The 19,291-nt window shown below is 37.9% G+C and overlaps 1 protein-coding gene across 1 annotated transcript in view; it reads right to left on the bottom strand.

Annotated features, from left to right (window-relative positions):
• LOC133640799 (dynactin subunit 1-like) overlaps positions 1-19,291 on the bottom strand; it is a 268,257-nt gene that overhangs the window by 57,094 nt on the left and 191,872 nt on the right. The window lies entirely within an intron of this gene.

Below are 19,291 nucleotides of genomic sequence, written 5' to 3'. Positions count from 1 at the left end.
ACCCTACACATTTATATTACATATAAGATGTCCGGTTCCGACCGACCGACGGACAAACCGACGGACCAACCGACCGACCGGCCGACCGCACACAGCAGGCCTAGACAGGAGGAGGACAGAGTGTAGGTACACAGAACATCGGAGGGTCAAATGTGCGAGAAAATGAGAGCAGACAGTGTTGACAAACAATGTTGCAACCTTGTGTGGGAAACACAAAAGAAGAATCCCTGTGCAGTGTTTCCCATAAACTGCCAAGATACCTGTGGCGGTGGGGGCGTGGCTATGGGCGTGGTCACCATGACATCATCGAGTACTTTGCATAATTTACTACAATGATTTGATTTTCTCTAAAAAGGCTCAAAAAATGTATACTTACTAATTAATAATAACAGTTCTGTTTTAAACGTCCATCCATCCATCCATTTTACAATATAATTACAACACTTTATGTACATATTTATATACAGATTTGAACAATAAGTTATTCACTGAAATATATTTATTAATTGTGGTTCTTACAAAAAATATATCTTATAAAATATAAAAGCTAAAATGTCTCATAAAGCTCTGCCCCTTTAATTAGTGCATACTAAATAATGTAACTTTAGCCTACTACTACAAGCATATTATTTACCAGCAACATAAAGTGAAACAGAGGCACAGTCAGTAACAAATAAACAGAAAACAGTAGTGGTGGTAGATAGATACAGAGCTTCATCAAACATCTGATCCACTGAACAAAGAGCTCCAAAAATCTTGGACTTTAGACTGCCATCACTTTTACTCCCTACAATTAACCATGTGTTTCCTACTGCCTGCAGACTTTGCACCCTTTGTTATATACACATGTTGTGTTTCTAATATAAATACATTTAATAAAGTCAAATACAAATAAGGCAACAAGAGAAGTATCCTACACTTCTCTTTTGTAAAGTAAATCTGAACAGCCGATATGGGCATCTACATCAACTATATGATTTGCCTGAGAAGCTGGAGAGGACAAAAAAAAAAAAAAAAGTTTTATTTGTGGCGGACGTAATTCTTTCGTGGCGGGCCGCCACAAATAAAAGAATGTGTGGGAAACCCTCCTGTGGGATGCAGAAACTGGCAAGAGAAATTTTCCGTGCAAAGTTCATATCGTTGTTACTCAGCCAGCGTTTGTGGGTCTGATGGACCCGTCACATTTTGTGGCTTTTAATGCCTCACAATCAAACACTTTTGTGTTAAAATACTGAACGTATGTTTACCTTATCCCAATAAACATCTTTTACCTCTTCTTTGAACTCTTTTCACAACCTTTTATTTGAAACCAACCTTTTCTTTTGAACTGCTTTGTAACCAAAGGCGATGGCTGTTTACGACCCCCGGGCCCTTTAGAAACAGCTGTTGCCATGTAATCAGGGAAAGTCCAAATAAAAAAGGAGGCGCACAATCTTTTGGCAGAGCGTAATGACACTGTGCAAGGGTACAGATGTACACGTTTCTCCTCACTGAGCCAAATTGAATTCTGTCTCGGTTTGATTCTTTGCTTCTTGTCCTGTTTAATAGATGTCATCAGTGTTTGAACCTGACAATAAGTGTGGAAATGTTTAGCATTTTCCCCATAATGGGTGTCATTTTGACTTTTTATGGGACCCGGGGTGGACCACTCGCCTGTGCATCGGTTGGGGACATCTCTGCGCAGCTGACCTGTATCCGCTAGGGATGGTCTCCAGCTGGCCCCACTATGGACTGGACTCTCACTATTATGTTAGTTCCACTATGGACTGGACTCTCACACTATTATGCTAGATCCACTATGGACTGGACTCTCACTATTATGTTAGATCCACTATGGACTGGACTCTCACTATTATGTTAGTTCCACTATGGACTGGACTCTCACACTATTATGTTAGATCCACTATGGACTGGACTCTCACTATTATGTTAGATCCACTATGGACTGGACTCTCACTATTATGTTAGATCCACTATGGACTGGACTCTCACACTATTATGCTAGATCCACTATGGACTGGACTCTCACACTATTACGTTAGATCCACTATGGACTGGACTCTCACTATTATGTTAGATCCACTATGGACTGGACTCTCACACTATTATGTTAGATCCACTATGGACTGGACTCTCACACTATTATGTTAGATCCACTATGGACTGGACTCTCACTATTATGTTAGATCCACTATGGACTGGGCCCTCAATATTATGTTAGATCCACTATGAACTGGACTCTCACACTATTAGGTTAGATCCACTATGGACTGGACTCTCACTATTATGTTAGATCCACTATGGACTGGACTCTCACTATTATGTTAGATCCACTACGGAATGGACTCTCACTATTATGTTAGATCCACTATGGACTGGACTCTCACTATTATGTTAGATCCACTATGGACTGGACTCTCACACTATTATGTTAGATCCACTATGGACTGGACTCTCACTATTATGTTAGATCCACTATGGACTGGACTCTCACTATTATGTTAGATCCACTACGGACTGGACTCTCACCATTATGTTAGATCCACTATGGACTGGACTCTCACTATTATGCTAGATCCACTATGGACTGGACTCTCACACTATTATGTTAGATCCACTATGGACTGGACTCTCACTATTATGCTAGATCCACTATGGACTGGACTCTCACTATTATGTTAGATCCACTACGGACTGGACTCTCTCCATTATGTTAGATCCACTATGGACTGGACTCTCACTATTATGCTAGATCCACTATGGACTGGACTCTCACACTATTATGTTAGATCCACTATGGACTGGACTCTCACACTATTATGTTAGATCCACTATGGACTGGACTCTCACTATTATGTTAGATCCACTATGGACTGGACTCTCACCATTATGTTAGATCCACTATGGACTGGACTCTCACTATTATGCTAGATCCACTATGGACTGGACTCTCACACTATTATGTTAGATCCACTATGGACTGGACTCTCACTATTATGTTAGATGCACTATGGACTGGACTCTCACTATTATGTTAGATGCACTATGGACTGGACTCTCACTATTATGTTAGATCCACTATGGACTGGACTCTCACTATTATGTTAGATCCACTATGAACTGAACTCTCCGCGGATGTCGTTGTGGCTTGTGCAGCCCTTTGAGACACTTGTGATTTAGGGCTATATAAATAAACGTTGATTGATTGATGGTGAGTGAACATATTTTTTTAGAATATCCAGAAAGTTCAGTGACCATGTCTGTTGACATTTTGTGTCGGTTGGATTTGTGTTTGTTTGCGCCATGACTAGGGAAGGTTGTTTGCAACGGGTCATGTAAATAAATGATGTGCATTGCTTGCATAATAAAATGTTATTGAAAATACAGAAAATACTCATGATGTCCACTGCATGACAACAACTTAGCAGTATCAAAATAGTTACACTTATAATGAATGCAAGATAGTCATGACGTCTCACGGGCTAATTTGAAGACGTAGGCGGGGCCGTGGTTTGGATACACCTTTGAGATACGAGTATTTTGGTTTTCCGAGCTCCATCATAGTACTAACTAAACTTGAACAGTGAACAAAACGCACAACTTTGGCAAAGCCAGGGGTGGACAAAAACACTTTTAAAGTGTCTAAATTCGAGCAGCAAGGCCAGACGCACACATGTACAAGACTCTATTTTTCCATGTATTCCAAATGGATGGAAAATTACTATCATACGCGACACACAATTGGATAACGGTCAACAACAGGTGCGAGGGGGGATTGATCCCGAGGACAAAAGGATGGTTTGATAAGCAGTAATGCGTCCAACGTCCAACAAAAGCCAGACAGTCAAAGAGTGAGGATTAACGTCAAAGCCGACATTCGTCACCAATAGTGAACGGGAGCTGGTTTAGAGCAGGGCTGTCAAACTGGTTTTCATTGAGGGCCACATTGCAGTAATAGCTGCCTTCAGAGGGCCACTTTTTAAAAATGTATTAAAATTATGCATGAGGGCAATAACCTGTGATTAATCAAAATTATCTGACTTAAAAAAATATAAATATCATTTGATAGCATTGATATAAATTAGGGATGTCCGATAATGGCTTTTTGCCGATATTCCGATATTGTCCAACTCTTTAATTACCGATACCGATATCAACTGATACCGATATCAACCGATATATGCAGTCGTGGAATTAACACATTATTATGCCTAATTTGGACAACCAGGTATGGTGAAGATAAGGTACTTTTTAAAAAAAATAATAAAATAATAACTAAATTAAAAACATTTTCTTGAATAAAAAAGAAAGTAAAACAATATAAAAACAGTTACGTAGAAACTAGTAATGAATGAAAATGAGTAACATTAACTGTTAAAGGTTAGTACTATTAGTGGAGCAGCAGCACGCACAATCATGTGTGCTTACGGACTGTATCCCTTGCAGACTGTATTGATATATAATGTAGGAACCAGAATATTGATAACAGAAAAAAATGGGGGGAGGGAGTTTTTTTTGGGTTGGTGCACTAATTGTAAGTGTATCATGTGTTTTTTATGTTGATTTAATAAAAAAATAAAAAATTAAATTAAATTAAAAAAACGATACAGGTAATAAAAAAACCGATACCGATAATTTCCGATATTACATTTTAACGCATTTATCGGCCGATAATATCGGCAGGCCGATAATATCGGCCTGCCGATATTATCGGCAGGCCGATATAAATATAAATGTGTACCAGTAATCACCTCATATTGCACTAGAGTAGGGCTGCAACAACTAATCGATTAAATCGATTAAAATCGATTATAAAAATAGTTGCCGATTAATTTAGTCATCGATTCGTTGGATCTATGCTATGCGCATGCGCAGAGGCTTCTTTTTTAAAAAAAATAAAATAAACCTTTATTTATAAACTGCAACATGTACAAACAGCTGAGAAACAATAATCAAAATAAGTATGGTGCCAGTATGCCGTTTTTTACAATAAAATACTGGAAAGGATAGAAATGTAGTTTGTCTCTTTTATCCGATTATTAATCGATTAACCGAAGTAATAATCGACAGATTAATCGATGATCAAATTAATCGTTAGTTGCAGCCCTACACTAGAGATGTCCGATAATGGCTTTTTTGCCGATATTCTGATATTGTCCAACTCTTAATTACAGATTCCGATATCAAGCGATACCGATACATACAGTGGTGGAATGAACACATTATTATGCCTAATTTTGTTGTGATGCCCCGCTGGATGCATTAAACAATGTAACAAGGTTTTCCAAAATAAATCAACTCAAGTTATGGAAAAAAAGTGCCAACATGGCACTGCCATATTTATTATGGAAGTCACAAAGTGCTTTTTTTTTTTTCAACATGCCTCAAAACAGCAGCTTGGAATTTGGGACATGCTCTCCCTGAGATAGCATGAGGAGGTTGAGGTGGGGGGGGGGGGGGGGTTAGGGGTTAGCGGGGGGTGTATATTGTAGCGTCCCGGAAGAGTTAGTGCTGCAATGGGTTCTGGGTAGGGATGTCCAATAATGGCTTTTTGCCGATGTCCGATATTCCGATATTGTCCAACTCTTTAATTACCGATACCGATATCAACCGATACCGATATCAACCGATATATGCAGTCGTGGAATTAACACATTATCATGCCTAATTTGGACAACCATGTATGGTGAAAATAAGGTACTTTTTAAATAAAATAATAAAATAAGATAACTAAATTAAAAACATTTTCTTGAATAAAAAAGAAAGTAAAACAATATAAAAACAGTTACATAGAAACTAGTAATTAATGAAAATGAGTAACATTAACTGTTAAAGGTTAGTATTATTAGTGGAGCAGCAGCACGCACAATCATGTGTGCTTACGGACTGTATCCCTTGCAGACTGTATTGATATATATTGATATATAATGTAGGAACCAGAATATTGATAACAGAAAGAAATGGGGGGAGGGAGGTTTTTTGGGTTGGTGCACTAATTGTAAGTGTATCTTGTGTTTTTTATGTTGATTTAATAAATAAAAAAAAAACAAAAAAAAAAACGATACAGATAATAAAAAAACCGATACCGATAATTTCCGATATTACATTTTAACGCATTTATCGGCCGATAATATCGGCAGGCCGATATTATCGGACATCCCTAATATAAATGTGTACTAGTAATCACCTCATATTGCACTAGAGTAGGGCTGCAACAACTAATCGATTAAATCGATTAAAATCGATTATAAAAATAGTTGCCGATTAATTTAGTCATCGATTCGTTGGATCTATGCTATGCGCATAAGCAGAGGCTTTTTTTTTTTTAAATAAAATAAACCTTTATTTATAAACTGCAACATGTACAAACAGCTGAGAAACAATCATCAAAATAAGTATGGTGCCAGCATGCTGTTTTTTTTCAATAAAATACTGGAAAGGATAGAAATGTAGTTTGTCTCTTTTATCCGATTATTAATCGATTAATCAAAGTAATAATCGACAGATTAATCGATTATCAAATTAATCGTTAGTTGCAGCCCTACACTAGAGATGTCCGATAATGGCTTTTTTGCCGATATTCCGATATTGTCCAACTCTTAATTACCGATTCCGATATCAAGCGATACCGATACATACAGTGGTGGAATGAACACATTATTATGCCTGATTTTGTTGTGATGGCCCGCTGGATGCATTAAACAATGTAACAAGGTTTTCCAAAATAAATCAACTCAAGTTATGGCACTGCCATATTTATTATTGAAGTCACGAAGTGCATTATTTTTTTTTAACATGCCTCAAAACAGCAGCTTGGAATTTGGGACATGCTCTCCCTGAGATAGCATGAGGAGGTTGAGGTGGGGGCGGGGGGTTAGGGGTTAGCGGGGGGGTGTATATTGTAGCGTCCCGGAAGAGTTAGTGCTGCAATGGGTTCTGGGTATTTGTTCTGTTGTGTTTATGTTGTGTTACGGTGCGGATGTTCTCCCGAAATGTGTTTGTCATTCTTGTTTGGTGTGGGTTCACAGTGTGGCGCATATTTGTAACAGTGTTAAAGTGTGACCTGTATGGCTGTTGACCAAGTATGCCTTGCGTTCACTCGTGTGTGTGAAAAGTCGTAGCTATTATGTGACTGGGCCGGCACGCAAAGGCAGTGCCTTCAAGGTTTATTGGCGCTCTGTACTTCTCCCTACGTCCGTGTACACAGCGGCCTTTTAAAAAGTCACAAGTTTTACTTTTAGAAACAGATACCGATAATTTCCGATATCACATTTTAAAGCATTTATCGGCCGATAATATCGGCAGTCCGACATTATCGGACATCTCTATATTGCACCATTTCCTATGCACTCCATTATTATCTTTACTAACATATTCTTGTAATACACTATACAATAATGTAATATTTTCTATGATTAGATAATAACGTTTAGAAGATATGCATTTTTTCCTGTCAAAATCAAAATAATTTTTTGCATTTAGTAAAAAAAAAAAAAGGATTTAATTAACACACATATTTCCCAGGCTTTCGCGGGCCCCATACAATGATGTGGGCCACAGGGGTGGCCCACATCATTGGGCCACCCCAATTTTTAAATACACCCCTGTGAGGGGGTGTATTTAAAAAAAAAAATATATATATATATTTTTTTTTTACATAAATAAATACAATCATGTGTGCTTACGGACTGTATCACTGCAGACTGTATTGATCTATATTGATATATAATGTATATATTATGTTTTTTATGTTGATTTCAGGAAGAAAAATTTTTTTTTATTTTTTTTTTTTTTTTTACATAAATACAATCATGTGTGCTTACGGACTGTATCACTGCAGACTGTATTGATCTATATTGATATATAATGTATATATTATGTTTTTTATGTTGATTTCAGAAAAAAAAAAACATTTTTTTTTTTTTTTTTTTTTTACATAAATACAATCATGTGTGCAGACTGTATTGATCTATATTGATATATAATGTATATTTTATGTTTTTTATGTTGATTTCAGAAAAAAAAAAAAAAAAAAATTCATTGGGCCACCCCAATTTTTAAATACATCCCTGTGAGGGGGTGTATTTAAAAAAAAAAAAAAAAAAAATTTTTTTTTTTTTTTTTTACATAAATACAATCATGTGTGCTTACGGACTGTATCACTGCAGACTGTATTGATCTATATTGATATATAATGTATATATTATGTTTTTTATGTTGATTTCAGAAAAAAAAAAAAATATATATATATATATATTTTTTTTTTTTTATTTCTTGTGCGGCCCGGTACCAATCGGTCCGCGGACCGGCCCGGTGGTTGGGGACCACTGGTTTAGACCGACCTTAAATTTACCCAACTGATGATGATGTGGTGTTAAAATAGTCATCTTTTGTTCTTGCACTGTCATTTTTCTGCAGTGGACCTGAGGACAGGGGGGAGAGCTTCCAGGAAGTAAAATGTCCTCATCACTCTGAAACGGCTGAGTCATGGATCTATTTAACGTAGTGTGCTAAGATTGCATGGAAACTCCAGTAATGAGCAACACACATACGATGTATAGCACCAAAATAGAAAGGATGGACATTAGTATTCAAATCAATCAATCAATGTTTACTTATATCGCCTTAAATCACCAGTGTCTCAAAGGGCTGCACGACGATCCCACATTGGGACACATGGCGGCAGGAAGTGAAAACAATGTGACTCAAATGCTGGTGAATACTTTCCAAACACCTGTCCTAAACCACTGTGCCGCGGCACACTAGTGTGCCGTGAGATACAGTCTGGTGTGCTGTGGGAAATGATGTCATTTCACCTATTTCAGTTAAAAATATGTTTTGCAAAGCAGTAATTATAGTCTGCAAATGATGTGTTGTTGTTGAGTGTCGGTGCTGTCTGGAGCTCGGCAGAGTAACCGTGTAATACTCTTCCATATCAGTAGGTGGCAGCCGGTAGCTAATTGCTTTGTAGATGTCGGAAACAGCGGGAGGCAGCGTGCAGGTAAAAAGGTGTCTAATGCTTAAACCAAAAATAAACAAAAAAGTGAGTGCCCCTAAGAAAAGGCATTGAAGCTTAGGGAAGGCTATGCAGAACGAAACTAGAACTGAACTGGCTACTAAGTAAACAAAAATAGAATGCTGGACGACAGCAAAGACTTACTGTGGAGCAAAGACGGCGTCCACAAAGCACATCCGAACATGACATGACAATCAACAATGTCCCCACAAAGAAGGATAAAAACAACTGAAATATTCTTGACTGCTAAAACAAAGTAGATGCGGGAAATATCGCTCAAAGGAAGACATGAAACTGCTACAGGAAAATACCAAAAAAGGAGAAAAAGCCAGCAAAATAAAAGCGCCAGACAAGAACTAAAACACTACACACAGGAAACAAGTCAGGGTGTGATGTGACAGGGGGTGACAGTACACCTTCCTTGAGACAAGAGCTATAGCAGGGGTCACCAACCTTTTTGAAACCAAGAGCTACTTCTTGGGTAGTGATTAATGCGAAGGGCTACCAGTTTGATACACACTTAAATAAATTGCCAGAAATAGCCAATTTGCTCAATTTACCTTTAACTCTATGTTATTATTAATATTTAATTATATTTACACTTAATTGAACGGTTTAAAAGAGGAGAAAACACGAAAAAAATTACAATAAAATTTTTAAACAGTTTATCTTCAATTTCGACTCTTTAAAATTCAAAATTAAACCGAAAAAAAGAAGAGAAAAACTTAAAAAAAGAATTTATGGAACATCATTAGTAATTTTTCCTGATTAAGATTAATTTTAGAATTTTGATGACATGTTTTAAATAGCTTAAAATCCAATCTACACTTTGTTAGAATATATAACGAATTGGACCAAGCTATATTTCTAACAAAGACAAATCATTATTTCTTCTAGATTTTCCAGAACAAAAATTTTAAAAGAAATTCTAAAGACTTTGAAATAAGATTTAAATGTGATTCTACAGATTTTCTAGATTTGCCAGAATAATTTTTTTGAATTTTAATCATAATAAGTTTGAAGAAATATTTTACAAATATTCTTCGTCGAAAAAACAGAAGCTAAAATGAAGAATTAAATTAAAATTTATTTATTATTCTTTACAATAAAAAAAAATAAATTTACTTGAACATTGATTTAAATTGTCAGGAAAGAAGAGGAAGGAATTTAAAAGGTAAAAAGGTATATGTGTTTAAAAATCCTAAAATTATTTTTAAGGTTGTATTTTTTCTCTAAAATTGTCTTTCTGAAAGTTATAAGAAGCAAAGTAAAAAAATGTATGCATTTATTTAAACAAGTGAAGACCAAGTCTTTAAAATATTTTCTTGGATTTTCAAATTCTATTTGAGTTTTGTCTCTCTTAGAATTAAAAATGTCGGGCAAAGCGAGACCAGCTTGCTAGTAAATACATAAAATTTAAAAAATAGAGGTAAGTGCTGCTATTTGAGCTATTTTTAGAACAGGCCGGCGGGCTACTCATCTGGTCCTTACGGGCTACCTGGTGCCCGCGGGCACCGCGTTGGTGACCCCTGAGCTATAGTGACGCATGCTTGGTTATGCTTTAAATTCATATCCAACAATTGCGACAACGACTTTTTACTGTCAACTAAGTTTCGTTTTTTAATGATTTCTGCTGGCGGTGTGCCTCCGCATTTTGTCAACGCAAAAAATGTGCCTCGGCTCAAAAAAAGGTGGAAAAACACTGTCCTAAACATATCTAAGCATAAAAATCCTAAACATCCTGTCCTAATGTACAGTATGTTTGAATGTCTGCATGTCCGAGTAAACACATACTGTGAATTGCGATGTATAAGCCGCAACTTTTTTTTCCCTACACTTTGGGCCCTGCGGCCTTTAAAACGGTGCAGCTCATTTATGGATTTTTTATTTTGCTAATTACCTAAATGTTTTGTGTTGAATAATTTCCATTAAACCCGAGTAGAGGACTGAAATGGTGGTGGTGTTGTTATGGCACCATCTGTTGAACGAGTTCGCTCACTGCAGGTGCTGTGAGTTGAAAATGTACTTCCTGTTTGGCCTTAAAGAAAAAATGCACTTTTTTTTTTAAAATTATGCCTATCATTCCCAATTATTATGAGAGACAGGAAGACAAAAGTGTTTTTTCCTTTACTTCATTTACGTTATGTAACCTGTATAATAACCAAACTGTAGCAACATTGTTACTGTACAAGCCAACGCTGAGGAACTCTTTTTCTAGCATGCTTCGGTAATAGCCGTAAAAGCTAACTAGTGAAAGAGATAAGCTAGTTTCTACGTCAGCACGAAACGCATTAGAGTTTGTAATACACAACACTGTGATAGGACAGCAATCTGTACTGAGTGAAAAACATGCACAATCATGTTACAGTATCGGTAAAGTATTATTTCATGTTTTGTTTGTACACAGCTAGCCAGACAGCGTATGTACTGTAGTTGTAATAACACACATGATGTGTTGCATGCATCATGATCAATATTATAGTGACTTACGCAACGGACAATTGTACATATATACTGTACATACGTATACAGGGTTTCCCGCAGCGTTTTGTTGGTAAGGCGGCCGCCTTAACAACAAAGAGCCACCGCCTAAACTAAAGTCTTAACAAGCTGCTACGCTTCGTACTGCCTCTGCCTCTGTCAGTACGTCTCTGCAGCACCCAGCATTGTCCCACCCACACAACCATCTGATTGGTTACACGCAGAGCAGTTAACAGCCAATCAGCAGTGCGCATCCAGAGCACATGGAGTCAGTGCTCAGGCAGGCAGAGAGGAGAGACGTGGTGAGCAGATAGGTGTTTAGCAGGTAAGCATCAGGCAGCGGACTCTCCCCAAATGAGAATAAACACCTCCCAGTCAACTACTAGTAACATCGCTATGAGCCCGTTGACGTTCTAGAAACATAAGCGGCAGCTCAGCTCGCTCGCAGTCCTTGAGGTGAAAGCTAAATAGCTTTTAGTGTAACGTTAGCTCACTGTGCGGTGTGTCTGTCTGAGAGAAAGACGAGCATTATTGACCTACAGTTAACAACCAAGTTATTTCACTTGACCTTTTTCTGTGTTGATTGAGCTGTGTTGAAGCAGCAAAAAAGGACATTATGTTAAATGAAGAGTTTCTGCCTCTGATAGTTGATATAATAATGTAAGTGCATCATTAAGCCTACATGGACTCCATGGTGTTCAGGGATGAATAGTCTCTCCTATTCCTATTGTACTATTTTTTCAGCTATAGTTACGTTAATCATTAGTAATGCAGCAGCCTAGTTTTGAATGGCAGGGTCCCTGCTATCACATGTTGATACAAATAGAACATTTACATAATAAAAATCAACTACAGGCTTCCCAAATGCTGTAATAAATTAAGCATGATGAGTTGAACATATGTCAGCATGTGGCCCCACTTTTAACTCTTTTTTTCAACTCTTATTGCAAATGCTTACCGTAATTTCCGGACTATAAGCCGCTACTTTTCCCCCTCGTTCTGGTCCCTGCGGCTTATACAAGGGTGCGGCTTATATACGGCCTGTTCTTCTCCGACACAGACGAAGAGGATTTCGGTGGTTTTAGTACGCAGGAGGAAGACGATGACACAATGATTAAAGACTGACTTTTCATATACCGGTAGGCTGGTTATTTTGATAACGTACAGGCGAGCACTTTGTATTACTTTGCACCGTTGTATTATTTGTACTCTGCACGAATGCTGTTCGCCATGTCGAAGATGTGAAAGTTTGATTGAATGATTGAAAGATTTATTGTTAATAAATGGGACGCTTTGCGTTCCCAAACAGTCATCTCTGTCCCGACAATCCCCTCCGTGGTAGCAGGAACCCCTATATACCACGGTAATTACACATCAAAACCCTGCGGCTTATAGTCGGGTGCGGCTTATATATGGAGCAATCTGTATTTTCCCCTAAATTTAGCTGGTGCGGCTTATAGTCAGGTGCGGCTTATATATGGAGCAATCTGTATTTTCCCCTAACTTTAGCTGGTGTGGCTTATAGTCAGGTGCGGCTTATAGTCGGGTGCGGCTTATATGTGGAGCAATCTGTATTTTCCCCTAAATTTAGCTGGTGCGGCTTATAGTCAGGTGCGGCTTATATATGGAGCAATCTGTATTTTTCCCTAACTTTAGCTGGTGCGGCTTATAGTCAGGTGCGGCTTATAGTCGGGTGCGGCTTATATATGGAGCAATCTGTATTTTCCCCTAACTTTAGCTGGTGTGGCTTATAGTCGGGTGAGGCTTATAGTCGGGTGCGGCTTATATATGGAGCAATCTGTATTTTCCCCTAAATTTAGCTGGTGCGGCTTATATATGGAGCAATCTGTATTTTCCCCTAACTTTAGCTGGTGTGGCTTATAGTCGGGTGAGGCTTATAGTCGGGTGCGGCTTATATATGGAGCAATCTGTATTTTCCCCTAAATTTAGCTGGTGCGGCTTACAGTCAGGTGCGGCTTATAGTCGGGTGCGGCTTATATATGGAGCAATCTGTATTTTCCCCTAAATTTAGCTGGTGCGGCTTGTAGTCAGGTGCGGCTTATAGTCGGGTGCGGCTTATATATGGAGCAATCTGTATTTTCCCCTAAATTTAGCTGGTGCGGCTTATAGTCAGGTGCGGCTTATAGTCGGGTGCGGCTTATATATGGAGCAATCTGTGTTTTCCTCTAAATTTAGCTGGTGCAGCTTATAGTCAGGTGCGGCTTATATATGGAGCGGCTTATATATGGAGCAATCTGTGTTTTCCCCTAAATTTAGCTGGTGCAGCTTATAGTCAGGTGCGGCTTATATATGGAGCAATCTGTATTTTCCCCTAAATTTAGCTGGTACGGCTTATAGTCAGGTGCGGCTTATAGTCGGGTGCGGCTTATATATGGAGCAATCTGTATTTTCCCCTAAATTTAGCTGGTGCGGCTTATAATCAGGTGCGGCTTATAGTTGGGTGCGGCTTATATATGGAGCAATCTGGATTTCCCCCTAAATTTAGCTGGTGCGGCTTATAGTCAGGTGCGGCTTATAGTCGGGTGCGGCTTATAGTCGGGTGCGGCTTATATATGGAGCAATCTGTATTTTCCCCTAAATTTAGCTGGTGCGGCTTATATTCAGGTGCGGCTTATAGACCGGAAATTACGGTACTTACAGTAAGTCATTAATTTGACTTTGTAAGTCATTATTTTGACTTAGTAAATTACTAAGTCATAATAATGACGTACTTAGTATCTCAGGTAACTAGGACTGTTTTGTTTTTACTTTATGGCAAAAATATCTAGATGTATATCGCCATTCAGCAAATGGAGCGGAAAACACAAGACCGAGTTACACCCACCCACCCCCTGGAGAGTCACCACTAAGGCTGAAACGACGCGTCGACGTAGTCGACGTCATCGGTTACGTAAATACGTCGACACCGTTTTTGTGCGTCGACGCGTCGCATAATGACGTCACACTACCGTCATGGCGAAGCGCAAAGCAGACGATCAAAGAAGACGATGCGAGCGGTGTGAGCGAGGGGGGGAAAGCATGCCAATAGTGTGGGAGTATTTCAATAAACGGCCTAATAATGTTGTTGTATGCACACTGTGTCGAGCGGAAATGGCCTATCATAGCAGCACAACGGCTATAAACGAACATTTGAAAAGAAAACCATCAACTAGTCAATCGTCCGCGCGAGCATACGTTGTCATCATTACATAAAAACATGAATGTGTCATTTGTATCTGCTAGGGGTGTAACGGTACGTGTTTTGTATTGAACCGTTTCGGTGCGGGGCTTTCGGTTCGGTACGGGGGTGTACCGAACGAGTTTCTAAGCTAAAGTCTTAACAAGCTGCTTTGCTCCGTCTGCCTCTGTCTCAGCACGCAGCATTGTCCCACCCACACAACCATCTGATTGGTACACACGCAGCATTGTCCCACCCACACAACCATCTGATTGGTACACACGCAGCATTATCAGCCAATCAGCAGTGCGTATTCAGAGCGCATGTAGTCATCGCTTCAGCGTGGAGCAGATAGGTGTTTAGCAGGTGAGCATCAGGCAGCAGACTCTCCCCAAATGATAATAAACACCTCCCAGTCAACTACTAGTAACATCACTATGAGCCCGTTGACCTTCTAGAAACTTAAACTGCAGCTCAGCTCGCTCGCAATCCTGGCTTGAGGTGAAGGCTAATTAGCTCTCAGTTCCAGCCACATCGACCCCTTCTGAGCGCCTATTTTCAGCTGCTGGGAATATTGTAAACAAGAAAAGAACCAAAGCATGTAGACATGCTAACCTTTCTTCATTACAACTGTTAGTCACTCACTGGAATGAGTAGAATTGGTTATTGTGTACTGTGTTGGACTGGATGTTTATTTTGCACATTTTAAAAGCAATACTTAATGTTTACAGTGCTCCAGAATATTTAGATTGGCACTTTTTTGTATTGGATGTTTATCTTTATTTTTGCACATTTTAGCAAATAAGCAATACTTTCACTTTTGTTGAAATGTTTACACTGTTGTTACAGAATATTTCGTTTTGCACTTTTTTGTATTGGATGTTTATCTTTATTTTTGTACATTTTAAAGCAAAAAAAGCAATACTTTTACTTTTGAAATGCTTATACTATTGCAGAATATTAAGATTTGCACTGGATGTTGACTTTTATATTTGCACATTAAAAAGCAAATAAGCTACTTTTAATTTTGTTGAATGTTAAAAGTTTTAAATGTTTACATTGTTACAGAATATTTAGTCATGTTGTTGTCAATGTTGACTGAGTGGCCATACTTCTTTTTTTTTGTAAATAAAAGCCATGCCTTTTGAAAAAACGGGCCTACATTTATTTTTTCATCTTCATTTTGAATAAAAAAATAATCGGCAAAAGGAAAAAATAATCTATAGATTAATCGAAAAAATAATCTATAGATTAACCGATTAATCGAAAAAAATAATCTATAGATTAATCGATAGAAAAATAATCGTTAGCTGCAGCCTTAGTCACCACCTTAACTAACAAATTTTCTGGGGGAAACACTGAATATATATATATATATATATATATATATATATATATATATATATATATATATATATATATATATATATATATATATATATATATATATATAGCCCATACATACATATATGTGTAAATATTATATTAACATAACATATAATGAGTATATTTGGATATTAACAGTATGTGAAAGGTTGTTTACTCTCGTGATAACCTCCTTTAAGTTTTGTAATCAATCAGAAATATCAAGCAGCTAAAAAATGCCAAAAATTGATAAGGGGGGAGAGTGTTTTGCATTTTCCCCATCATGCCTTGTAATGTATGTAATTGGTGTCATTTTGACTTTTTATGGTGAATGAACATTTATTTTATAATATCCACAAAGTTCAGTGACCATGTCTGTAGGATTTTTATTTTTTTTTGCACCATGACTAGGGAAGGTTGTTTGCAATGGTTCATGTAAATAAATGCTGCGCATTTAATGCATAATAAAATGTTATTGACCAGCTAATACACATGTTGGCCACTAGATAAGGACAAAACAGCAGAATCAAAATAGTTACACTTAAACCTGCGGGCAAGACACTCATGACGTCTCACGGGCTAATTTGAAGACGTCTGCGGGCCGTAGTTTGGATACACCTGGTAGATACTAACATTCCTCTGTTTTTCAGAGGAACAGGTTGATTGTTTTTAAGTTGAAACAGAAAAAAACTGCAAATGGCTCGCAGATAATGCTCCAATATATAGAAATATTGAATGAAAAATCAAAGCAGATATGCCATACAAAGAAATTGAAGGATGTCGGCCATTTTGAAACATTTGATGCACTTAAGATACTAAAACCAATGCAACATAAATCAAAACAAACATGGAAGCTTTATGTTGGATGACAAAACAAATTGCTACACTATCTAATAGTATGTGATTAATAATGAATGATGTTGCTTATTACTCGTACTTGGCAATAATAGTTTCAGGTTGTGCTCAGTCTCGACTGAACAAACTGTTTTGGTCTTATCCATTTAGCTATTTTACCAAGAGGAAGAAACAAAGACACAATGGCTTCCCCTTGCCACTATCACTCGCCATTACTGCGTCTCCCACTAGTGGGCTGCGCTGTCATTGTTCAACAAGAAGCACTTCAAAGTCCCTCATTTTTGGTGTGCACTGGGTGGGAACTATCGTTTACTATTACCAAATTGGTGCTTGGATGGTGCCTTAAAGGCCTACTGAAAGCCACTACTAGCGACCACGCAGTCTGATAGTTTATATATCAATGATGAAATCTTAACATTGCAACACATGCCAATACGGCCGGGTTAACTTATAAAGTGACATTTTAAACTTCCCGGGAAACTTCCGCTTGAAAACGTTGCGGTATGATGACGTATGCGCGTGACGTCACGAGGGCAAGGGAAGTGTTTGGACCCAATTCAAATAGCTCTGTTTTCTTCGACAAAATTCCACAGTATTCTGGACATCTGTGTTGGTGAATCTTTTGCAATTTGTTTAATGGACAATGGAGGCTGCAAAGAAGAAAGTTGTAGGTGCGATCGGTAGAGCGGCGGACTACAGCAACACCAACACCAGGAGGTTGTGTTGTGTTTTGAGCAGGATAGCAGACGCACTACAGTGAGTAAGCCCGCCGCCGCATCTAAGTTAGCTTCTGTTTTTTTAGCTTCGCCAAGCTGAATATTATTAATCATGTATTTTACATGATCATGGTTTAATAGTATTATTGATCTTCTGTCTATCCATCCAGTCAGGTTTTTTTATTTTATTTAGTTTCTATCTGCATTTGAGACTGATGCTATCACGTTGGCTACGTTGCTAGGTTAGCTTCTATTTTTTTAGCTTCGCAAAGCTGAATATTATTAATCGTGTATTTACATGTTCATGGTTTAATAGTATTTTTGATCTTCTGTCTATCCATCCAGTCAGGGTTTTTTTTTATTTAGTTTCTATCTGCATTTGAGACTGCTATGCTATCACGTTGGCTACGTAGCTAGGTTAGCTTCTATTTTTTTAGCTTCGCAAAGCTGAATATTATTAATCGTGTATTTACATGTTCATGGTTTAATAGTATTATTGATCTTCTGTCTATCCATCCAGTCAGGGTTTTTTTTAATTTAGTTTCTATCTGCATTTGAGACTGATGCTATCACGTTGGCTACGTTGCTAGGTTAGCTTCTATTTTTTTAGCTTCGCAAAGCTGAATATTATTAATCGTGTATTTACATGTTCATGGTTTAATAGTATTTTTGATCTTCTGTCTATCCATCCAGTCAGGGTTTTTTTTAATTTAGTTTCTATCTGCATTTGAGACTGCTATGCTATCACGTTGGCTACGTAGCTAGGTTAGCTTCTATTTTTTTTAGCTTCGCAAAGCTGAATATTATTAATCGTGTATTTACATGTTCAGTCACTGTGAATGTCCATTTCGCGTTCTCGACTCTCATTTTCAAGAGGATATAGTATCCGAGGTGGTTTAAAATACAAATCCGTGATCCACAATAGAAAAAGGAGAGAGTGTGGAATCCAATGAGCCAGCTTGTACCTAAGTTACGGTCAGAGCGAAAAAAGATACGTCCATCACTGCCTCTCAAGTCCTTCACTGTAACGTTCCTCATCCACGAATCTTTCATCCTCGCTCAAATTAATGGGGTAATCGTCACTTTCTCGGTCCGAATCCCTCTCGCTCCATTGTAAACAACGGGGAATTGTGAGGAATACTAGCTCCTGTGACGTCACGCTACTTCCGGTACAGGCAAGGCTTTTTTTTTTATCAGCGAGCAAAAGTTGCAAACTTTATCGTCGATTTTCTCTACTAAATCCTTTCAGCAAAAATATGGCAATATCGCGAAATGATCAAGTATGACACATAGAATGGATCTGCTATTCCCGTTTAAATAAAAAAAATTCATTTCAGTAGGCCTTTAAACAAAAAATATGCACATTTTTGTAAAAAAAAAAAAAAAACGAAAAATAAAGGTTGACAAAATTGTAGCAGTTCAGCTAAATGTGTTGGTTTTCTGACAGATTTATGCGTGCTAGTTCTGGCTATTAAGCTGTTCTAGTTTTTTATTTTTATTATCTTTTTATGTTTTTTAATACACTGTAGCACTTTGAGGTTGTTTGTAAAAAGCTTTTTACAAATAAAGTCTATTATGATGATTATTATTATTATTATGTACACCAGGGGTCACCAACGCGGTGCCCGCGGGCACCAGGTAGCCCGTAAGGACCAGATGAGTAGCCCGCCAGCCTGTTCT

The sequence above is a fragment of the Entelurus aequoreus genome, linkage group LG23 (assembly GCF_033978785.1).
Source record: "Entelurus aequoreus isolate RoL-2023_Sb linkage group LG23, RoL_Eaeq_v1.1, whole genome shotgun sequence".
Lineage (NCBI taxonomy): Eukaryota > Metazoa > Chordata > Actinopteri > Syngnathiformes > Syngnathidae > Entelurus > Entelurus aequoreus.
Note: the sequence above shows the minus strand (reverse complement) of the source record. Positions and strands in the feature narration are given on the sequence as shown.